The sequence below is a fragment of the Oncorhynchus mykiss genome, chromosome 22, assembly GCF_057628025.1.
Source record: "Oncorhynchus mykiss isolate SJ-2025 chromosome 22, ASM5762802v1, whole genome shotgun sequence".
Lineage (NCBI taxonomy): Eukaryota > Metazoa > Chordata > Actinopteri > Salmoniformes > Salmonidae > Oncorhynchus > Oncorhynchus mykiss.
Genome location: NC_143043.1, coordinates 7239429 through 7265246, shown reverse-complemented (window position 1 = coordinate 7265246; position 25818 = coordinate 7239429). Strand labels below are relative to the sequence as shown.

The following is a 25818-nucleotide window of genomic DNA, read 5'->3' as shown; positions in this document are numbered from 1 at the left end:
TTGCATTCAACATGTCAATACCTCTCGTAAATAAAAGTAGTGATGAAGTCATCGCTTTATTATATACAGACTTCTCCCCATCTTAGCTACTACTGCATCAATATGTTTTGACCATGACAGTTTACAATGTAGGGTTACTATAAACAGTTTATTCATCTCAACTTGCTCAATTTCCACATGATTTATTACAAGATGTAGTTGAGGTTTAGGTTTTAGTGAGTGTTTTGGTCCAAATACAATGCTTTTAGTTTTAGAAATATTTAGTGCTAACTTATTCCTTGCCACCCACTCTGAAACTAACTGCAGCTCTTTGTTGAGTGTTGCAGTCATTTCAGTCACTGTAGTAGCTGACGTGTATAGTGTTGAGTCATCCACATACATAGACACTCTGGCTTTACTCAAAGTCAGTGGCATGTCGTTAGTAAAAATTGAAAAAAGCAAGGGGTTTAAACAGCTACCCTGGGGAATTCCTGATTCTAACTGGATTATATTTGAGATGCTTCCATTAAAGAACACCCTCTGTATTCTGTTAGGCAAGTAACTCTTTATCCACATTATAGCAGGGGGTGTAATATACCTCAAGAATACGTAATATAGAATAGCATATAATAGTAGTATAGAATAGCATACAGTGCACTCAGAAAGTATTCAAACCCCTTGACTCTTTCCACAATTTTATTCTAAAATATATATATATTTGTAATCCTTCATCAGGCTACACACAATACCCAGTAATGAAAAAGTGAAAACAGGTTTAGACATTTTTGCTAATTTATTACAATGAAAAAAACTGTAATTTCACATTTACATAAGTATTCAGAGCCTTTATGCAGTACTTTATTGAAGCACCTACTTAATACATTTTAGTATAAGGCTGTAAAGTAACAAAGAATGGAATTAAGGGTTAAGGGGTCTCAATACTTTCCGAATGCACTGTACATAGTCAGCAGCCTCTAAGGTGCAAGGTTCAGTACCGGGTAGTAGCCAGTGAGTAACAGTGAGTAAAGTTTAGGGCAGGGTACTGGGCGGAGGCCGGTTAGTGGTGAGTATTTAACAGTCTGATGGCCTTGAGATAGAGGCTGTTTTTCATTTCATAGGAATTCGCTGTAGTGATGGGTAACAGAAAAGATGAGTGCTTTGTGATTGATGCTTTTTGCTGTACATGCGATCTCACAGAAGTCTAATTTGTTATTGTCCGGTACTAGTGATCAGTCAGTACAGTATTCAACTACAATGCATACTACAACTACAGTGTGTTCTGAGGCCTCCAGTCTAAGCAGACAAAGTTGTCTAGACAAGGTCAAACACTTCCAACTTCAAATAAAAATACTGAGAAAAAGGCTTATAAGCTGTGCTCTCCATTCATGTGCTGAAGTCTTTTTTTCAGGGTCACTCGAAAGCCACTTCTGTGCCGAGAAGTGTCTCTGCCGAGAAGTGTCTCTGCCGAGGCAGCTAAGCTGACCAACATGTCATCACTATGGCTTTCACTCTGCCTAGCTGCACAAAGAAAAACATGGAGCACACTCATTTCCATATTGCACAGGTCATCATGAGCCAGAAACACAACAAGCTGAATATAGAGATAAAACAGTGTGGGATAGAAAAAAAGCACAATTATTGCCTTCATTCACAAACCAGTTCCCAAACATGTCTCTGATTCATTCTGCCACGAAACCCATTTTTAGTTCAAAACTGATGTTTAGTGCCTCTACAACTTTTGGCTCATACTTTATCTTCATAACCACTTAACTGACATAATCAGATTGCTCAAATTAGCTTTCAATTTGAGATAAGTGCACCGTATTGTGGAGAGCAAAAAGTGACCTTTCATGTTTTTCAGGATGAGTCAAACACACCTATTTTTCAGTGGCAATTGACTAGACTATAACTGACTAAATAGACCCAGAAAAAACTATAACTAAACAAAAATGATTTTATTTAATTTTATTAAAAAAAGAGTTGAGACTAAATTATCTCTGTGACTAAAATCTGACCATTAAATGAACTGGACAATCATTTTTGGAGAGATTGAGAGCTTTACAGTGATAAGCACAATTAATATTAGCAGCACAGATGCGCTGTGCAGTTCTGTTCAGCAGAGGGAAGGATCCGACACACAGCCCAGCCTACATCAGCTGGTGAACTGTAGGGGAGCAAGCGATGAGTGTGGGCAGACAGGCTCCGTTTCAGCTCTGCCTCTGATTATACACATCGTGCACGCAACTCTCTTGCTTCCCCATAGCTATCCAGTCATCACCAGTCTTCTAGTAAAATGTGCCTGCTTATTAAGAAACACAAGCTGCTTTACAAAATAAAAAAAACATTAAAGATGCACCATGCAGAAATCACTCCAACATTTCCTTGTTGATAGTTTAGTAGTTTGCCTAATTTCAGTTTATGTGACAAAACAAGCAGTCATTGTACCATCTAATCCGCTGTGGAATATATTTACCACAAGCAAAAATATTGTCTATTCAACCGTTTGAAGCTGGTGTACAAAATCGAAAGTATAAGACGCAAAAAACTAAACTTCTGATCGGGAAGAATAAAAATCGCACACACAGATCTACTGCTTCATAGACTTGCTTTCAACATGAATGAAAGATCAATAACTCACATTTCTATGGGAATCTGGCCTGGTCACCCAAAAAGTTACATACTAGTAATGTAGCTTTAAGTTTAATAGTAAAACAACCGTCTAGCTATGTTTTTCTCCCCTTTTTGAATTTGTAATCTCGCTCAACCCTCGCACTTTCCCCGTTGTATTTTGTAGACAGGTTCTGTAGCCAACGTACTAGCCTAGTCTCCATCTGTCCTCAGAGAAAATGTCTTCAATCTAACTATAGATTTTGGTCGCATTTTACATTCATAAAGCATATCACGGGCCGTACTAAAACTAGGCTACTTACGGACCAGCCCATTAGGCTACACCTTGTTCAGTCATGTTACCTCATTAGCTAGCTATAGCTAACAACCTGGGGCTCGTTCAGCAGGATAGAAATATGTAGATAGAAATATGTTATGTAGAACAAACATGCCTTTCTGACATGTTGAATAAGGAATAGTGTCGACTCTATTCATGGCATTTCTAAAATTAAAGGCCATTTAGTTGACTAAAAGGGCAGACATTTTCAAAACGGTAACACTATTGTGGAATTCAAAAGGACCATTTCCCATTTTTACAGTCTTTGGTATGATTCCGCTGTGGATCGAACTCCCAAACTTACAATCTCAGGGCAGACACACCACAATGCCACTGAGTTGGTTCTATACTAAACTGTGACATGGCCTTTAATTGTTTCCAATTACAGGATTATAAGTTTTCATACCTTTGTTCATGAAACAGGTTGAAAGTAAAACATTCTGTCTGCTAGGCACAGTTCTAACTGAAACACAGCTTGAGAGGATTTTCCACAGCAATTGTGAACTATTCCACCCTAATGGCTGCTATATTCTCCCAGTTACAGCTGTAGTTAGTCCGAATTTGCTCCTTATATGGGCATTGCAAAGTAGCGTTTGTAGCCATTTGTTTACATGCTCATGTAACTGGTAGGATGTGAACCCCCCAGTCTCCTGCTCCATAACCAAACGTCTTAACAATTAGACCCCAAAAATATTCCGTCTTTGGCCGAGGGTGGCTTAAGTCGCAGGCAGGGCTACCTCATCAATAGAACATTTAAACTCCCCTCCGCTACACTCATCCCAGAAATGTTACATTTCACTCTGTACTAATTTGAATATACTCTGTGATTCATGGCAAGAAGTACTGTATATGGCAGAAATACATTACTTTTAAAATCAAACAATGATAGGAATTACTTTTTGTAGATTAAAAGTTTGCAAAATAGTGGCTCAGGTTGCAGCATTTTAGTAAAATAGCTGACAAGGCCCTCATGGGCCAATCTGTGGTGGCTCCACATATCTGCCTCTGTGCCAAATATGGTGTGTTAATCTGAAAATATGTCTTCTGAACTGCAAATTATAACACCGTCTGTGGCCATTTCATAAGATGACTGCCAAGACCCTCATGGGCCAAATCTCTGGGGGTTCCATATGTAATTTTTTCCAGGCTATATAAATCTACCTATGTGACAAATTTTGTGTGTTTATCTCAAAAAAAGCCTTCAGAACTCTAAAATTGTATTACCAACCGTGGCCGTTTATGGTGTATTAATCTCAAAATATTCCTTCTGAACTTCAAATTACAACACAGTCTGTGGCCATTTCGTAAGATAATTGCCAAGGCCCACATGGGCCAAATCTCTGGGGGCTCCATGTCTAAATCTTTTCGGGGTCCATAAATCTACCTAATGGTGAAATTTGGATACCTGAATACCAAAATATAGTAGCTGTGTCCGAATACCCATACTAATATACTGTATACTAAATACTAAATGAGTATACACCACATACTATCATCTTAGTATAATGTAAACAAACAGTATCCTTTCAGTTGAGTGTTCTAGCGCTTTGCCTGTCTACCGGAAGTAGATGATGTTGCTAGGCAAAATCTTGCTAGCTTGTTAGCATAGCTAATAAATTACGAACTAGACATCTTACAACTTCATTAACAATGTCCATTGAGAACACACAATGAATATACAACTTGGCTATGCTAAGAATGACGTGAATAATCAAGTCAATAAACGTTGGGTAGTTAGTTAGATAGCATATACAGTAGTTACAATACTGTCAAGTTTTATATATTAATAGCCAACTAACGTTAGGTATCTAGCTATATTACCGGAACATACCAGCAATTGCTGTAATGATATGCTATGTAGCCAGCGTAGCTAACAATTGTCAGCCAACACAACATGTAACGTAACTTATTTGAAGTCATTACTTTATTATATTGCTTACATTTGTCATAATTAGTTAAAGCAATGAATTTGTATCCTTTCTCATTGGACTTCGGCTGCATATTTTCCACCACATTCTTCAATCTGAAAATGTTGTGTAGTCATTTTCTGAGGATATGCATTATCGGCCCTAAAAGCACAGCAATAGGGTCCACTGCTTGTTTACTTTGGTGAATGTAGTACGACATCCGGGATCTTTTGGCATACTAACCATATCCATACTATGACCAACAAGCATACCACATACTCAATATACAGCATAAATAGTGCAGTTAGTATGGGTATTTGAACACACAGCTCTAGTTACAATTTAGAAAAATTGCGGCAACACCCCCTCTGGGGCCAAATCTGGGTTGGCTCCATATCTAAATCTTTTCAGGGTACATACATCTACATTTACAATGTTGTGCTTTTCACAAAAAAATATGATTGTTTCAGATTTTTGGAGCTAAGCGGCCCACGGGGCTCTATTACACTAAATGGCCATGATCTGTGCAATACAGGGCCTTGCTCCCACATGCTGCTTGTCTCCCACAAATCATGATGCAAGGTCAATGTAACGTGGGGTTCACACATTAACACTACACCAGCAGCTATCCAAATGTGATCTTGAACCTATAACTCTAGGACAGAGCCCCATGCTTAATCAGGCCTCTTGGCTACAATGAGTTCTGAGGTGTACTCTGCTGGCACAACAGAAAATAAAAACAAGAAAAGTTTCAGGTAGAAATTGAGGGTCTAGAATGGACATTGCTACTTTCCAAATTAAATGTCTTCTCTGCATTCTATTTCTCAACATTAACCTCAAACTGTGCCAACTAAGAACACCTGAAGTTTGTCCCCTGTGAATGAGCCAATCAAAGGGGCACACTGGCCAAAAGGCCTCTCCAACCATCTGGCAGGATATGACATACAGTATGTGCTGCAGATGAAGTATCAATTAAAGTTAAAAGAGGACAGGCGCCAGGCATGCAGGCAGGCGAGTTTCACACAGATGGTCCCTGTTAGCCTGTCTGACACCTAGCAGATGTGTATCCTAATGCTTCAGGCTCGCTGACTTTGACCCCTTACCCCAGCCACTGCTATTGAACAAACTAAGTTTGTACGAGAAATCGAACAAAGTATGATAGAAATAAACAGTCCCATCATGTTCAAGTAGGTGATAATCACCAAGAAACTCCATGTTCTTTGCACATTATCAAAATCTGGACTCGTATTCCCAAACACGTGAGTAGGAAAGCTAATCTAGAACAAGTTATGTTTTATAGAGATCATAATAGATTAACACGCCTACTCAGAGATTCTTTGTGAATACAGGCATTGGCAAATGGTTTCTCAAGACTTTGTGATGACTGCAAAGTTTACATTACAACGACACTCCCTTCCACAAGACACAAAAGCGCAGCACATGATCTAGCAACTAAGTATAGTTTCAAAGAGTTCCAAAGCATTGATGGAACAACTAATTAGCCACACATGGATCTAGACATTAACCATTCGGATGAGTAATGGCATCAGTTGTAGTGAATCATGAAGTCATGAAACTCGGAGAAAATGCTCACTCTGAAATAAATTACCCTTGAGGACAAACTCTTTCATATGTGCCTTAAAAATGGCTCCAAACCCCCCCAAATGTCTGTGCTGCAGCGTGGAAAAAAAACTAAGACCTTGTTGGAGAGCACAGAGGAGCAATAAAGTACAGCTAGCCTGATTTACAAAGCAACTCCTTCAAAAATATTTTCCTATTGCTGCTCTGCCAGTGTTTAATGATAAGAGCTTCTCCAAAAGCCTGGCTGTGGGAGTACAACTGTGTAGGGAGTACATTTTCGGGAGTGAAATGGAAAAGATTAAGCACTTACAAAAACATACTCATGACTAACTTCACTGACTTCACTTTTGAAATACAGCAATACGTTTTTTCTTCGTGCCTCTGCTGAAATACATTTTCAACAATATGTTGCTTCTTAAATCATAGAAATGGTTGCATCAAACAGTCCTAGTGCAGTAGCGCATAACACAACTATTTATGACTATTTTCAGTGTAACTCAATTCTGCATTCACTTGCGGGAAGGAATAAAATGTATTTTCGGACCATATCCCTCAGCAAGTCATAAAACACTGTGATGAAGGCAGAGCTGAATTCCAGTGTCTACACTTGGACAGCCATGGATGTGAGGGTAAAGATTAATGATGTACACCTGGTTTTCCCCGACTCTAGATTTCATATGGAAGGACCAAACTCCCCCAGGTTTCTCAGTCCATCTGGCTGGTAGTGTGGAAAATGCTCTTTCTTCACACTTTCCACTATCCCATTCGTTACAGAGGGTGTGGTTTGGAGCTGGAGCTGAAAACATCTCTACACTCAACCGCCACCGATCGGTGGTGTTGAATCGCCAGTGTAGGGACACAATCTATTCCAGTAATAGATTGTGAAACGTATTCCAGACGTTTCCATGTCAAGCCAGTTCTATCAGTCTGGAATACAGTGTATTTATTTATACTAACAGCTATTGGAGGACACTTATGTTACGCTAAATGGACAAATGCTAAAATAATATGCATATTAAAAAAAGCAAACAATGAACAAGTGACTCTGGGACACTTTGACATGAGCTTCTTGGAGAACACATTTAATTCAGTGCTGCTATTGTGATATGCCTGTTTACACAGGGCTCCAATAAAGCCTTAAATGAACACTACATTGGAATTAGGTCAAACACTTCTCAAATACACCACACGTCCGTGGAGGAGAGCGTGACTGCCCAACTTTGTGGAATGCAGTCCCTTATATGTTCACAACTCTGGTCTGGTAAATGATCTGGACTTGGATTTCATCTTGATGCAGGTATTTCAGGGTTTTTCCAATGTGAGCAACAAAAAAAACAAGTTTGAAACAAGCACCCAATGTCGAGTTGCAGAGATTATGCATTTTAGCGGTTCTGGACCAGTTCCGACTGACATTTTGGTGAACAAAGCAATCTGTGAACGTTGTAGGGTCCTGAGCCTTATAGTGCCAGAAAGATCCATCTGGCTGCTCTCCACTACTACTCTCTCTGCGGAGCAGACTTGAAGTGTCAGGTTTTAGACCACACATTTGCATTGGGAGTGCCATACAAATAATTGTTTTGCTCTTCCTGTGAGTGATGGAGCCCAGCTTGGGAGACAGCATATGAAATGTGTCAGTCTAGCAAATCCTGGGATATTCACATCTGGTTCTAGAGCTCTCAACATGAAAAAATACTCAATAATTTTAAACAAGTTAACTTCCCCATGTTCACAGATGGACAAAGCTTCAGCTTAAAGCTGACGTTCTAACGAGTCTGCACACATTTGAAATGTGTCTCTGCTCCACTCAGTGGGCGTTTGGAAGAAAAATACCTGTCAGTTATATGAAATGGTGCCAATATTGTACTGTCACTAAGTATGATCATATTTATTTTTACAGCTATAAGAAAGGTGGAATCTTATAGTAAATTGTTTATAATTGGAATGTTAATATATTTAGAAAGCATTTCAGTCATTTCGAGAACAATTGCTCCACTTTTGATGAATAGAAAAAAAAATCTAATGATTTTTAAATTTTCATAATATTTGTACTATAAACTTGAGCTTGTGTACTCAAAAGTGACTACACCTCTAATTTAAATATGTTTTTTTAAATACCAGAAAGGTGAATTCCAGACTTTTCTAAAACTATTCATCATTACCAGTTATTGCAGTTATTGTTTATGGCCAGCTCATGAACAATAATTTGTTTGGAATGCTTTCTAAATATAGTAACATTCCAATTATATTTAGGCAGAAATCTACATTTTGCCCTATCATTAAAGGGAAACTCCACCACTTTTCAACCTAATTTTCATTATATATAGCACAACACCAATGTCAACATATGTGAAAATGGTGAATTTAAAAGTTTTGTAGAAAAAATATATAAAGTTATAAATATATATAATATAATATATAATATATAATAATAATAATTATTAATAATTAATAATATAATATATAAAAAGTTCACGGTGATGTGGAGAACAAGAAAATACCCCCCTTGGGCTGTAAAGATTGAAAATTCACAGTTTTTACTTTTAATTCTACCCTTTGATGTCTCAAAAAATGTTATGACCTTATCTTTTCGACTATAGATCATAGAAAAGTTATGTTTCCACATATGCAGACACTGGTTTGGTGCAGGAGATGATGAATATGAGGTTGAAAAGTGACGGAATTGCCCTTTAAGCACTCCTCATTTGCCCCACTGTAACTGCAGCTCACATCTAAACCTTCCACTCTTCAACCACTCTAAGTGTAGCTATCACTCTGCCTTCAAATACATGGTGTCTGATATTTATGAGAGATAAACTCAACATGTCAGACAAAACCTATTATTATGCAAGATGTGCTTGCATGCTCACATGTTATAATGAGGCAACCTACCATGGCCAGTTTCAGGCAAACATAAGTTCAAAATTATCACTTACCCTGAGCTGAAATAGCTGTATTCCACAGCCTTTGGTAAAAACAAAAATCTGCAAAATGACAAAGGCCTTTAGGTCATTATCCTCCTGGTATTTCCTCTCTGTGCAGCTGGCTTGTCCAGCTCCCCCGAAGGAAGGCGGATGAGCGTGGTGGAGATGGGCTGATAGACCGCAGAGGAGCCTTGGTTATCGGCACACACTGAAACTCAGCACTTCAAAAACAGACTGACACCCTCCCGATCACTCTGCAGAGGAACTGTGGCACTGACTCTAAGGTTGAGATGGAACAAACTCCCAACCTACTGGAGCACTGCCACCCCTCTTTTCCTCCTCCCACTTTCTCCAAAGAGGGAAAAAATGAAAATATTGAGGAGGGGTAGGGGAGAGAAAAAGGAGTCTTAAACAAGAACCAGATGCACAGCCCTGTTTGATCTAGATGTGATGTCACAAACCTAGAGCAGGATTCTCCCCTCCCCTCCTTCCTTTCTTTTCTTCCTCCAACGCTGCAGGGCCCTTTTGGTTAACCTGGCAACCTGGAGATCTGGATATTTGTTTCAAAAGGAAAAAACAACAACACCAAAACAGCATCATTAAGTTATCACTCTACTCTTTTGTTTTTTCTCTTGATGTCAAAGTTGAGTCAAGTTTGCAAGCAGTTTAAGTAACTGGCATGTGGTTTTAATGTGACACACCACTAGCGATTCCCTCTCATTTAGCCATGCTAAATGGAATGACAAGGCTCTTTGAAACTTGGGACAGAGTCTTACCTCTGGGTCTTGGTTCAGCTGGTTCTCACTCTGTAAAAGAGAGAGGGTGAGAGGGATAGGGAGAGAGAAGAAGAGAGAATAAACAGGTCCCGTGCTGTGAAAATGATTCCAGGTCCATTGACTGTGCACAACATCTCAGAATGTGGATGGATGATTTGTTGGTCTGCCAAGACCTTGGTTTGGAGCCCCCACAAATTAGATGATTACACTTGCTTAGTGTCAAGATGTTCTTCAGGAATGTGCAAGACAGTGTTGAGCACTAATGAAATAGTATGGCACCAGATGGAAATGCAATACTGCTGCTAGTGAAAGTCTGCTAAAAGAACCATACAATGCCATGGACCTAATTAAAATACAGTCATATACTGGTACACAAGTTCCTGATAATGCTTTGTAATGTTTTTGTTGCAACTTCTTGAAACGACAGGGCAGAACCTCCAGGGCCCCATTTTGACAATTTAAAAAAGACTGCAATACTCCAAATACTATTTAATAATTTATTCCAACCTCTAATTCTGGGAAGTTTATGCAGGCTGCCAATAATTCATGCAAGGTAAAAGTGCATATACAAAATACATGATATAATGTAACCGCTTTAATTTCACTCTGAACTTGCATTACGATAATTTAAGCAATTCACAACATCCCAAAAATGTACGAAATGTTAAAATCTAAGCCAATGAGAAGAATGGCTGCAGAAAAAAAAGCCTAAAAGAGTAGCTGTAAGTAGAGGCCGCAGCTGTCACAACGCCTGGAGTGGTGGGTGCGGAGTCAAACGCAGAGAGCAGAGGATACTGGGAAACCAGACTTTGTTTCGGTTTCCAATGCCAACGCCCAAAACAACAGGTGAAATAATCACCAAAATGTCCAACCCAACACAGGGCACAAACGGACAGGAACACTACACGCACAACCCGACTAACAGAAAACAAGCCCGCACAAAAACAGGCAGGCCTAACAGACTTAAATAGTACTGAATCAAAAACAAAATAAGAGACAGGTGCAACCAATAAGACAAAACAAACAGAAAAGGAAAAGGGGATCGGTGGCAGCTAGTAGACCAGCGACGACGACCGCCGAGCGCCGGCCGAACAGGCAGGGGACCAGCCACCACCGGCCTGAGGAGAGACACATGAAACGAGGGGTTAATATGATAGTAAGGAGGAAGCTGTAACCTATAACACACCTTGTTTATCCTCCTCAGGACTTTAAATGGCCCCACACACTGCGGCCCCAGCTTCCGGCAGGGTAGGCGGAGGGCAGGCGGAGGTTTCGGGTCGAGAGCCAGACCCGGACCCCGGTGCGAACACGGGGGCCTCACTGCGGTCAGCGTTCCTCTTCTGCCATCCACCAGCTTGTTTCAGTGATTCCTGGATGGCTCTCCAGGTCTCATTCGAGCGCTGCACCCATTCCTCCTCTGCAGGAGCTTCGGTCTGGCTCTGATGCCATGGGACCAGGACCGGCTGGTAGCCCACACGTACTGGAATGGTGACATGTTAGTGGAGGAGTGGTGGAGGGAATCCTGAGCCACCTCCGCCCATGGGACGTACCTCACCCATTCACCAGGCCGCATAAACCTACCCACATATTGGTTCCCTCTCTCCACCTGCCCATTACTCTCGGGGTGAAAACCCGAGGTCAGGCTGATCGAGACCCCGTAGTGCCAGAAGACGTGGACAAACAGGGCCTCCGCAGTCTGTAGGGCCATAGGGAGACCAGGCAACGGGATGAGACGACAGGACATAGAAAACCGATCCACAACGACCAGGATCGTGATGTTTCCCTGAGACGGGGGAATGTCGGTGAGAAAATCCACCGACAAATGCGACCACGGCCGTTGCGGAATGGGGAGGGGCTGTAACTTCCCTCTAGGGGGCGGCAGAATAGCCTAGTGGTTAGAGCGTTGGACTAGTAACCGAAAGGTTGCAAGTTCAAATCCCCGAGCTGACATGGTACAAATCTGTCGTTCTGCCCCTGAACAGGCCGTCATTGAAAATAAGAATTTGTTCTTAACTGACTTTCCTAGTTAAATACAAGGTCAAATAAAAATAAAATAGGCAGGTGTCGAGGAGCACACATCGAGCAAGAGGAGACATAAAACCTCACGTCCTTGGTCAAAGTGGGCCACCAGTACCTCCCCCTAAGACTCCGCACTGTCCTCTTAATACCAGGATGACCCGAAGAGGGTAATGTATGGGCCCATCGAATCAAACGATCACGGACACCAAGCAGCACATACTGAACACCCACTGGACACTGAGGAAGTGCAGGTGCCAACCGTAATGCCCGCTCCCATACCACCGGTGCTACCAGACATGAAGCTGGAAGGATGGGAGTAGGATCGATGGACCACTACTCGGTGTTATAGAGACAGGACAGCGCGTCAGCCTTAGTATTAAGGGAGGCTGGCCTATAGGAGATCGTGAAACGAAATTGGGTAAAAAACATGGCCCACCTGGCCTGACGAGGATTCAATCTCCTCGCTGCCCGGATATACTCGAGATTACAATGGTCAGTCCAGATGAGGAAAGGGTGCTTAGCCCCCTCAAGCCAGAGCCTTGACCAGAGATAACAACTCCCGGTCCCCCACGTCATAGTTCTGCTTCGGTGGCGTGCCCGAGCGCTGTGATAGCACGGCTCCAACCCCAGCCTCGGACGCGTCCACCTACACTATGAACACCAAAGAGGGGTCCGGATGAGCCAGCACGGGAGCGTCGGTGAACAGCTCCTTCAGACGACTGAAGGCTCTGCCCGCCTCCGCTGACCAGCGCAAGCGCACCGGCTCCCCCTTCAGCAGTGAGGTAAATGGGAGCAGCCACCTGACCAAAACCCCAGATAAACCTCTGGTAGTAATTTGCAAACCCTAAAAACCGCTGCACCTCATTTACCGTGGTCGGAGTCGGCCAATTACGCACGGCTGTAACGCGGTCACACTCCATCACCACCCCAGAGGGGGAAATGCGATAACCCAGGAAGAAAACGGCTTGTTTGGAGAACACAAATTTCTCAACCTTGACGTACAGGTCATGCTCCAGCAGTCGCTCAAGTACCCTACGCACCAGAGACGCATGCTCGGCGCGTGTGGCAGAATAGATCAGTATATCATCGATATACACCACCACACCCTGCCCCTGCAGGTGTCTGAGAATCTCGTCTACTAAAGATTGGAAAACGGCTGGAGCATTCTTCGACCCATACGGCATGACGAGGTACTCATAATGGCCAGATGTGGTACTAAGAGCGGGCTTCCTCTCAACTCCCTCCCGGATACGCACCAAATTATACGCACTGCTAAGGTCCAGTTTTGGGGAAAAATGCGCCCCTTGAAATGATTCCACCGCTGTGGCGATGAAAGGTAGCGGGTAACTAAACCCCACTGTAATGGAATTTAGACGTCTATAATCAATGCACGGACGGATTGATTTTTTCTTCACAAAAAAGAAGTTCGAAGAGACGGGTGATGTGGAGGGCCAAATGTACCCCTGTCCCGGAGATTCAGTGACATATGTCTCCATAGCCACTGTCTCCTCCTGGGACAACGGGTACACGTGACTCCTGTGAAGTGCAGCGTTTACCAGGAGGTTTATCACGCAAGCCCATCGTCGATAAGGTGGTAATTGGGTTGCCTTCTTCTTACAGAAGGCAATAGCCAAATCGGCATATTCAGAGGGAATGCGCACAGTGGAAACCTGGTCTGGACTGTCCACCGTCGTCGCACAGATGGAAAAATCTATGCACCTACCTGAACACTCATTTGACCACCCTTGGAGAGACCCCTGTCTCCATGAAATCTCAGGATTATAATTAGCCAGCCAGGGAATCCCCAGCACCACTGCAAACACAGGTGAATCAATAAGGAAGAGACTAATCCGCTCCTTATGATCACCCTGCGTTACCATGTCCAGTGGAACCGTGGCCTACCTGACCTTAAGGGTCGGTTATCTTTGGAGTGCCCGGGGAAGGGTTGGTCTAGCGGAACCAGGGGAATCCCTAGCCTTAACGCGAGCCCACGGTCCATAAAGTTCCCAGCTGCGCCTGAATCGACCAGCGCCTTATGCTGTAGAGAGGGAGAAAACTCAGAGAAAGAAATTAGTAGGAACATATGACCAACAGGGAGCTCTGGGTGAGTCTGGTGCTGACTCACCTGGGGTGAACAAGGAGTGCTCTGCCTGCCCTCCCGACTCCCAGACGAGCTCCTCCAGCACCGATCGGCAGTGTGTCCTCTCCGACCACACCTGGTGCAGGAGGAGCATCCTCCTCCGGTCCCCCTCGATGTGGCCCCCCCTAACTCCATGGAGATTGGAGTGGGAGGGCCGGGAGAAGGAAACAACAGGGCCCGTCCTGGACGCCCGCGGGCAGCCAGCAGGTTGTCTAGACGGATCAACATGTCAATGAGTTCGTCGAGGGAGAGGGTGGCGTCCCGACATGCTAGCTCCCTGCGGACGTCCTCCCGGAGGCTACAGCGATAGTGGTCCATCAGGGCCCTGTCGTTCCACCCCGCCCCAGTGGCCAAGGTCCGGATCTCCAGCGCAAAGTCCTGCGCGCTCCTCGTCTCCTGTTGCAGGTGAAACAACCGTTCACCTGCCACTCGGCCTTCCGGTGGGTGATCGAACACGGCCCGGAACCGGCGGGTGAACTCGGGGTAGTGGTCCCTCGCTGAGTCTGGGCCATTCCACACTGCGTTGGCCCACTCCAGGTCTCGACCCGTCAGACAGGAGATGAGGACGCTCACCTCCCCCGAGGGAGTCGGACGAACGGTAGCCAGGTACAGCTCAGGCTGTAGTAAGAACCCCTGGCACCCAGCCGCCGTTCCATCGTACTCCCTGAGGAGCGTCAGACGCAGAGCACCGGATCCAAACGCCGTAGGAGGGGTAAGTGGTGCTGGCAGAGGAGGAGCTGGGGGTGAGGTAGGGAGGCCACTCCTCTCCCATCGGTCCATCCTCTCCATCATTTGGTCCATTGCCGACCCGATACGGTGGAGAATGGCCGTATGATGGAGGACTCGCTCCTCCATGGATGGGAGAGGAGGGGCAGCTGCTCCTGCTGACTCCATAGTATGGTGCGGGCTTCTGTCACAACGCCTGGAGTGGTGGGTGCGGAGAGAGCAGAGGATACTGGGGAAACCAGACTTTATTTCGGTTTCCAATGCCAACGCCCAAAACAACAGGCAAAATAATTACCAAAATGTCCAAGCCAACACAGGGCACAAACAGACAGGAACACTACACGCACAACCTGACTAACAGAAAACAAGCCCGCACAAAAACAGGCAGGCCTAACAGGCTTGAATAGTACTGAAACAAAAACAAAATAAGAGACAGGTGCAACCAATAAGACAAAACAAACAGAAAAGGAAAAGGGGATCGGTGGCAGCTAGTAGACCGGCGACGATGACCGCCGAGTGCCACCCGAACCGGCAGGGGAGCCACCTTCGGTGGGAGTCATGACAGCAGCATGTTTCTGAATATGAGCAAACCCAGGCGTTCTCCCAGTTGTCACTGCACTGTTAAAGTAACATTTGTTCTTCACATTCATTTTAACATTGCTGAAAAGTTCTACAAGCTATAAGCTAAGAAAAATAAGAAATTCCCTACTCCAGCAGGCAAAATCAGGCACATATCGTGATGTAACTTTCTGGTTGTTAACTGGTTTTCTGGTTGAGAGGATGTCACCAAATTACCAACCCGATAAAGACGTAATTTTCTGGTTGCTTAAAAGACATTTACAAAACATAGATTTACAACCAGTATAAAACCTGACCATGACGTCATGAGATCATTACAATCTGTTTTGCCTGCTGGGACTATGCTAACTGCCTGGAAACCTTCACAGTCTGTCTACTCTAGAGTGCTCCATGATGTGTCTGGGTCCCTGTGCTGTGCTGCAGCCTGTCTGTAAGGTTTAACTAGCACCCCCCCGATATGTCCTGTTACACTGTTATGATGGTGCTAGGCAACAGCTTCCCAGAAATGTTGTTGTATCCCACTGAGTTACAAGCTGTGTTAAATTCAGACGCAACATGCATATTTGAGTGTGCTATCCAGCTAGCTAAACTGAAAATGTTACAATGCTGAGGGGTGGCTACATTCTTATAAATGATTTCAACTTTTTTGTTGATTATAAATTGTTAAAATGCAGTTCAATGTATTAACTGTCCGTGCCTTTCCATATATGCTGTAAAATAGGCCTAGTTGAAAGTCGGTGTTTAATTCAATTCTTCCTGGTTCATCATCTATCACAGCCAATGTTGTCACCATATATTGCATTACCAACAACCAACCCCTCATATTAATATCTAAAATACTAATGTGAAGTTCGTGGCCTAATTGGTGCCCCATGTCTCTTTACATAAAGACCAAAAGGTCTCGGAGCAAAAGGAAACATGTCTTACATATTTCACGGTTCCGATGTGGCAAGCACTAATGATTGTTGCACACTATTAATGTCTCCCTCACAACTTTAAGCAACTGACCAACATGTCAAGGCAGAGCTCAGCTGACATCTGTGCTAAGAATCTCATTCAACGCATGCCACCTAAGTGACTTAATTTGGGTGGATAAAAGCATTCTGAGGGTATTCTCATGGTGCTTTTCAGCTCGTTCTATAATGAGAGCCAGCTTTCAGATGTAATACTAACAAGCAGGTTGCTGACACAATGCAGACTATGGGACTGATTATTTTCAACTCTACAATGGACGAGGATGCCATTTTCTTTAGCATCCAGAGGATTCTCATCCTGATGATTCTATGGGTGTGGTTCACATGGTGTTCAGTGCCTATATGGAAATTATGAAATGGAAATGTTGTTCTTATTCCTAGTCAAGCCGCAAAGAAATGCTCAGTGTGCTAGTTTATTTTCTATTCATAAGCAACAGCATACTGTCTCTGTCATAACCAAAGTATTCATGCTAGTCTTCCTGTTGGTGCCTCTCCTTGCCTTCCCCCATAAACACATTATCAAAAGGAAAAAACTGTTCACATTTAACAAACTGTTACAAACAGACAATACACTGACATATTGACCAGATAAATACTCTTGAAGTCTGAAAATATAGATACATTCCTTCATCTATCATAGTCCCGCACAACCTTCCAATTTATTATATTTAAATGGTTCTAAAGCATTGTTTGAATGTATATGTTGAAAGGTTTCTTGTTTTCTCAGGTAAATTATTCAGTTTCTTTATTGCTCTAAATCAAAATGTTATTTTGCCTATTTCTCTTTTATGTCTGGATAACACAGATGGTGGACAATCTATTCCTGGTATTTACTGAATATCTGTCTCTTTGCAACTGAATACTGTTGTGAATAGAGTTTGGCCGTTTTAAATAGTGTTCATTGTTAAATAAAATAACCATGTTTTTTTTCAATTATCTTGTTGATTGATGACCAACCAAGAGCATTGAGCATGATTACAACAGAAGAACCATATACCCACCGTAAAATAATCCTTGCTGCTTTGTTCTGTGCAATCTGCAGCCTCCTACATTAACTTGCTGATGCTTAGGTTGTTTGCTTAAGAATCTTTCCCTGCAAATATTTAGCTATCCTTCTGATCATTCATGCATTTTGTTTTTTACATAGATGAGTTGTTTGAGATGACCATGAGTCGCAGTTGTCCAGCTGCACCCTTAGTAGTTTGATTTCTGCCACTTACCCAATTTGTACTCCCCACATACTTAATTGTATCCCATGCTATGTTGGCCATTTCCTGGTGGAACAGACCAACAACCTTGGTTTTCAAAACAAGTTTGTTCCGGCAAACCCACTCCCTGATATTTCCCAGATCTACTTGTAGAGCTTGCTGTACTTGTTGAAGTGATTGTCTTGCTGTATAATTTGTAGTATCATCTGCAAAAATAGTAGCTTGAGTTTCAGACAAGGCATAAGGAAGGTCATTGGTATATATTAAGTAAAGAAGTGGCCCAAGGCAGCTTCCCTGCGGTATTCCACAGTTTAAAGCATGAGGGGAAGAAAACGACCCATTGACTGTTTCCTGTCAGTTAGATATGACTGTACCCAATTAAATGCTGCCTCCTTAAACCCATGATGCAATAATTTTGTCAAAATAATTTCATGATTCACTAAAACAAATGCTGCACTAATATAAAATAAATGTACACCCACAAACCTTCCATTATCCAGAGCATTAAGGCACTGGTCAGTCATGTCAACCAATGCAGTGGTAGTGGAATGTTGTTTTGCGATAAGCATGCTGATTGGCTGTAATCAGATCATTCTTTTCCATGTACTCCCATATTTGTTTACTCACAATTTTCCAATATCTTACTGAGTGAAGGGAGTAGCCTGATTGGTCGACTATTGGCAGGAATAATGGGTTATTTGCTGTCTTTTGGGATCGGACACAGTTTAGCATGCTTCCATACATTTGCAAATATACCCTTTTCCAGTGGTGCTGCAATCTTGGGAGCAGCAAAGCAATGTAACAAATATATACCATTGGGTAATAATTTAAATCGGGTAATGACACCTCCTCTACTGACACCATTTGAAGACTAGAAGAGCAAGTTTTTTTTTGCTCATTATATGATCATCAATCCATTGAACAAAAGCCTGTTTGGTGTTTACAATATCGCTCAGTAAATTACTTTTTTTTTGTAAAAAAATAGCAAAATGATTGTCAATATCAGCTGGTTCTGTTATTGTTCTCCCGTCAACCTCCACATTAGATGGGCATGATGAAATAGATATAACAAGTAAGACCTTAACTGTATTCCATACCATTTTAGAATCATTTTTGCGATCAATATAAGACATTTTATGTTGTGTTCTATAATTCTGTTAATCAATTTCTAGTTTAGATTTGGCCGCAAGGCTTTTGCCATATTTCTTTGAGAGAATGCCTCAACCAATTTTAGACTGAATGGCGCCGGAGGAGATGACTGCCGTTTTACGGGCTCTTAACCAATTGTGTTATCGTGTGTGTTTTTTCGCATAATGTTTCTGTCACCATCTCTTATGACTGAAAAGAGCTTCTGGATATCAGGACAGTGATTACTCACCTCGTACTGGACAAATATTTTTTCTTTAACGAGTCGGACGAGAAGGATTGACTTCCGACACCCAACAAGGCCCACATCCCCGTCATTCGCAGAAGAAAGAGATGGAGATATCGGGGACGTAGGTCGGGGTGCCTTGTAAGGATCTGACAGCGAGTGGGATTTCCTCCTCTACCATCAGTCGTATTAGCACACGTACAACCATTGGATAGAAAAATACATAAGCTACGATCACGAATTTCCTACCAACGGGACATTAAAAACTGTAATATCTTATGTTTCAATGAGCTGGGGCTGAATGACGACATGGATAAAATACAGCTGGATGGGATAACACTGCATCGGCAAGATTGAACAGCTGCCTCCGTTAAAACAAGGGATGGCGGTCTGTGTATATTTGTAAACAACAGCTGCTGCACAAAATCTAATATTAAGGACGTTTCAAAGTTTTGCTCACCTGAGGTAGAGTATCTCATGATAAGCTGTAAATCACACTATTTACCAAAGGGAGTTCTATATTTTTCATAGCTATTTACCACTACAAACAGATTCTGGCAGTAAGTCTGCACTCAATGCGCTGTATAAGGCAATAAGCAAACAGGAAAATGCTCATCCAGAGGCAGTGCTCCTAGTGGCAGAGAACTTAAAGGGAAACTTAAATCAGTTTTACCTCATTTCTACCAGCATGTTAAATGTGCAACCAGAGGGAAAAAAAACTCAAGACCACCTTTACTCCACACACAGAGACGTGTACAAAGCTCTCCCTCGCCTTCCATTTGGCAAATCTGACCATGATTCTTACAAGCAAAAACTAAAGCAGGAAGCACCAGTGACTACTGGCTAAGCTACAGGACTCTTTTGCTAGCACAGACTGGAATATGTTCTGGGATTCTTCCGATGGCATTGAGGAGTACACCACATCAGTCACTGGCTTCATCAATAAGTGCATCGATGACGTTGACCCACAGTGACCATACGTACATAACCAAACCAGAAGCCATGGATTGCAGGCAACATCCGCACTGAGCTAAATGGTAGAGCTGTCGCTTTCAAGGAGCGGGACTCTAACCGGAAGCTTATAAGAAATTCCACTATGCCCTCCGATGAAGCCTCAAGCAGGCAAAGCATCAATACAGGACAACACTCGAGGGATGTGGCAGGGCTTGCAAACTATTACAAACTAAAAAGGGAAGCACAGCCGAGAGCTGCCCAGTGACATGAGCCTTCCATATGAGCTAAATTACTTATATGCTTGCTTCGAGGCAAGCAACATCGCTCCGCCATTGCCTTCGAACCATCACTACTTCGAAGAGAACGTGTGTCTTGAAATGCCGATGGCATTTGTAGATGGCTGTTCTTACCGCCATCTAGACCACTTGCAAGCTGGGGTGGGATTGGTATGGCACAACGACATTCCGTGCAAACCACTTCAATTTCAGCTTAGCAACAAGACCAGCCAGTTTGCAGAAGTGGCTGGCGTGCTGATCACCCTGCAAACGGCGGTGAAATACAAATTGTCAGAACTGGTGCACCAATTCAAACTACGCGAGACTCACCTTCTTATGCCACTTGCCGTTTTGGAAACAAAAGCACATGACTACTTCAAGTGGTAAAGGGGTGAAAAACAAAGAGCTCATCCTAGCTTGTGATGACCTCATCACCAAACACGACATACAGGTGTATTGGAAGAAAGTCAAGGGACACTCCAAATCCAAATCGTGACAAACTTGGCAACGACCATGCCGACAGCATGGTGAAATCCGGTGCAATTCACGGTACTGCTTGCATGTTTGATGCTCGAGACGGAAAAACCTTTGCAACGCAAGGGTGTGTCTTATCCCTGGAGCTCGATCCAGATTGACTGGGTCAGAACAGTTGCTAGGTCAGCCAGAGGCAACAAGTATCTCCTCACAGTGACTTGCGCCTGCCGGCCGGCGACCTGCTGGCGCCCAATGAGTGCCTGCCGGCGACCAATGACACAGCGGAAACCACGGCCGTTCTTTTGCTAAACCACGTTTCATGTTGTTTCGGCCTGCCTGGAGAAAACGTGGACAGCAACAGAGGAACCCACTTTTCGGCAGCTGTAATGACCGAACTGTGGAGGGTTCTGGGAGTCAAGGTAAACTCCACATCGCATACCTCCCTAGGAGCTAGGGCAGGGTAGAAAGGAGCAACCAAACAATTGTCAGAATCTTGAGGAAGTATGTGGCAGCCAATAACAAAGATTGGCACCTCAAACTCCCATTGATACTGATGGCGATCAGAGCCACACGCAACAGGCTACAGGAATAACACGTTTCGAGATGATGACGGGCCGACAAATGATGCATCCACTGCATCTCCTGTACCAACCGGGAGATGTTGCCACAGCCACCGTCTACACGGGTCATCAATATGTGACCGACCTGCGGAACCATCTCCAGACTACCTTTGCTTATGCTCAAGGACAGTTGGAAAGAAGTGCAGAAGGTGGCAAGACCTATTACGACAAAAAGGCCTCACACCAGGCGTTTGAGGTCGGGGATAAGGTGTGGTACTACATACACCATACCCGCAGGCGTCGCAACAAAGTTCCTGCCCCACTGGACGGGCCACACGAGATTGTGGTGAAGCTGTCACCTGTAGCTTACCAGATCAGAATCAGCAAAGGTCGACAAAACGCCACATTAAAGTGGGTCCACCGGAACCAAATCATGTTGTACACTCCCCCCATGGGAATAGAAGGGGTGCTAGCCAGCACCGAATAGATAAAAACCTAGCAAAGTCAGAGGTACTAAGAAAATTCTTAAGTACCCTCAGCTGATCCCTTCCAGGAGATCAGTACGTTGCACCTAACATCTATTATTTGCTTCCCAGCTACCAGATATACATATGTTGACGCTATTGATATCATCCTGCGCTGTACTGTTTCAAAACAAGAAAACCAGAAAAACACTTGTCAAAACATTTTGTTTACAAAAACAAATAACTTAAATAATCTAACAATCTCGGATTATGCATTTCTGTAGGATGGAGTTCCTTTGGCTGATCCTGACACTCTGCGCCCTGGTCAAAACCAACCCAGCAGACGTATTCACGAACGGACCCCCTACGGGAATTGTTCTCCGCGACGACCCAGGACTCCTCCTTACTAACTGCAGAGTACACACACAGAGGGTGTATGTCCGCCTAGATGCAGAGAATGTGTACCGCCAACACATTCCACCTGCGTCACATTTGAGTTGGGCCGGGGCTGACTGGACCAGCCAGGCAATTAAACACGCCCAGCTAGACACTGCCCATATGTTGGCCCAGCTCTAAAAGTTCACAGTAGCCCAGTCAGAACTAGCCGAGCCCAGGCGAGAGATACGATTCGTCGGGGCGCTACTATCAATAGGGGCAGCCACAGGGACACTATTTGCCCTAGGTACCACGCAGTCAGTCTAGCCACAGTCAAGAGGAATGTTAGGGAGATTACTGAATAGATGCCATTTATCCAGCAGCAGATGAAGGCACGGGCCCTCAGGTTGCAACATGTGGGAAAGTCTCTCCAGGACACTATTCTGGTGGTCAACACACAAGCTACTCTCCTGAACAAAACTCTCCTGTCTGTAGGAAAGCTAGCAGAGGTCATGAACCATGACTATGCCCATGTCCAATTGGTTCGATTGTTACTGGAGGATTTTCTCCGTGAAGTTAGCTCTTCTATGGACCACTTGGCCATGAATAGAATCCCCTCATATCTAGTGCACCCTCTCAATGGTGCACAACATATTGACCCCAGCTACTTAAACCACGATAAGGTCATTACAGTCACATTTGGCCTATAATCTGGGGTCGGCCATCCAAATACACGTTGCTGTTGATCGTAATGAAGTGGGATTTCTACTGACGCTGCCGGTTGTTGAACTGGAGAATATCTACACAAGTGGAGGTGGTAGGGAACCGATGGATGGTCAACACACCGTTCGCGTCCGCCACTATGACTTACGAACGCCATGACTCCATTACCCAATTGAACCACCCAAAACAGACTGTTTTTGTTAAGGTACCAGAGGGGGGCGATTATTCACATAGACAACCTCGCTCTATACCAACTTCCCAACGACAGGATAGACACAGAGATTGAAATGCCAGACGCTTTTGCTAAACGTTCCCTTGAGTTACCACAAACCATTCAAAACAAAATCCAGTACGAGGGACCCATGACTGTTGATCTTAGTGTACGGGATGAGGCACTTTTAGTTGTCCCGATTGACTACAGACCAAAAGATTGGTCTGTCGCCCGCTCTTGGACGGTGCCGGACAGTATCCTGACTGTTACCATGATCCTTGGTCTTATTTCCCTTGGCGTGTGCACCTACTACGTACACAGGTGCAATGGAAGACCTAATAAGGTCTTATACTAGGATCACCCGTGGGACGGAAGCGATCCCGATTTTTGTCAAATTGGCAATAGATCCTGAAACCCCCTAAGGGGCCCAGTCCCAGCCTCCTCTCCCGAACTCGTTAGGTCAGCCCAGTAATGTGCCCAATGTAAGCTTTGACCTTCAGGGGCCAAGTTTTTCCAAGTGCCTGAACTACCCACCTGCAAGTAGGATCACCCTAGACATGACCTTAGAGACAGTGCCATGATAGAGTAATTTAGCCAAGACGTTGGACATATATAGAACACAGTCCAAATTAGATGATTAAGGTGTGGTAGACACATTTTGTATACTTTTATGTTTTTATTCCATTGTTTTTCGTTTCATTTCCTTTGACACTTAGGAAACAGTAGAGCCCAATGCCGCTCATTTGGGGAGGAAATATAATGATGTATTGTCTGAGTTTTGTGCGTTATTAACGTCTGCCAAGTTACTGCCTAGGTCCACTAGCCGGACCTAGACGGTCCGGAACACAGAGCCACTGCCGGACCTCTCAGGTCCATTCTGGTGGTGGTCCGCAGCTTGCAGAAATCCTACGAGGGTGAACCACCAAAACGGGAGGGGGGACTGCTATGATGATCCACAAACCAGGACATCCGATGGTCATTCTTATGGTGGGTTGCAACATGCGGAATCATTCCAAGTTGAACCTACCAGAGGGGGACTGTCATGACTGTCCTGATCAGGTCAGGTTACAGGAGACCACAACCCTACATATTATCTCTCAACCCCAACAGAGGAGGAGAGATCTGGGGGTCTGAAGATGTGATGGTTTTATGACCCCTCACACCCCTGGTAAATCTCAGGCCACAGACAAATTCCTTTGTCCTGTTACTATGGAGAACCAGCCTCAGAACATTAAACATGAAATAAAGGGACTTTGGAACAATGGTTTCCGTCAGCTACAATGGTGGTCATGACGATAGATGGAATATGAAAATGTATGTAATTTTTGTTTTGTTATTAAAGGTTAATAGATGATGTTATTACGAAAACATTGTAACGTGAAGAGTTTTCCTAGTATATGTTGGATGTTTATACATTGTACGTTGTATGGAAAATATCCAAATCAAAGAGAATGTTTTGGGGAAGATGAAATGTGAAGTTAGTTGTCTAAAATTGGATTTGAGTAAAATCCAGACCTTGCCCTCTTAACTTGGTATGCCAAGGGTATAAAACCTGTGAGTAAAGAATTTCCAGAGAAGACTACGTGACCCAAGCTGCAGCCAAGGTCTAAAAAGTCAACGAACCCAGAAAGCAACACAAGTTTGAAGACAAAGAAATGTTTTTCTACCCAAGCTACGGATGAGTAGCTGTGTCTAAGCTGATGAATTCAAGCCAGACCCCCTTAGCATCCAATCCCAGCGAATCGTGATATCTAAAAGGTTTAATTCCTATGCTGTGAGCTCTGAGCTACAGAGCTGTCTGTCAGAAGACTCCTTCAGAAGACTCCTTCCATAGCAAGGGTGAGGGAACAGACTCCTAAGCCAAAAGGACACTGACATCGTGAGGACGAGCAGAAAGGCGCGTCGGAGAAGTGCATCATCGAGCAGCCTGAACAGTCCACGCAGAGGATCCACAGCGAACTTCCCCACGTAATTACATCATTATATTCTGACCCATGAGAGCGGCAGTTTGGGGCAAGGCTAGGGTTAGAATAAGCATAGCTGACAAATTCACCCAAATGTATATTTCTCTTGTGTACTTTCTTTTTTCTCTCTCTCTTTGAAATCCCCATTTTGGGTAACATAGTGCGCCATAGTGTGTTTGCCCCTTATATTAAGTTCTAATCAATAGCCTATAATGTGTTTTGTCTAGTGTATCATCATTTTAGCTTTTTAGTAAATAAATATTCAACTAAGATTGGTGCCGTACAAATTTATTGGTGAGACCCGGGTCCGTGCAGATTCACGGACTATACGACGTTCAGAACGAGATTGTAGAGGTAACTGGTTAATTAGCGGCTGTTGTAAAATCGATATTCTGATCATCTTTGAGTTAATTTTGGAAATAGAAACTCAATAAAAACTAGTTTTTCCATGGTGCCCCAGGTTAATGAGTTAATAATTGCTTGATTCAGTTAAACACGCAATTAGAAACTTGTAATCATTCGATGAGCAACAGTCGTCACATTAACTAATACAACGTCACGACACATGGGTAGGCAGACCATTCCATAAAAATGGAGCTCTATAGGAGAAAGCCCTGCCTCCAGCTGTTTGCTTAGAAATTCTAGGGACAATTAGGAGGCCTGCATCTTGTGACCGTAGCGTACGTGTAGGT

At 43.5% G+C, this 25818-nt stretch overlaps 1 protein-coding gene across 23 annotated transcripts in view; it reads right to left on the bottom strand.

The window, feature by feature from the left end:
* col6a3 (collagen, type VI, alpha 3) overlaps positions 1–10252 on the bottom strand; it is a 103555-nt gene extending 93303 nt beyond the window's left edge. For 13 of the 23 annotated variants that reach the window (XM_090215242.1, XM_090215244.1, XM_090215245.1 and 10 more), the window contains exons 1-2: positions 10109–10252; positions 9345–9882 (exon numbers count right to left, since the gene is read on the bottom strand). The gene's annotated coding sequence lies outside the window, so the exon portion shown is untranslated. The other 10 variants (XM_021578698.3, XM_021578700.3, XM_021578701.3 and 7 more) reach the window with 3 other exon arrangements.
* Between the last annotated feature and the right edge of the window lie 15566 nt (positions 10253–25818).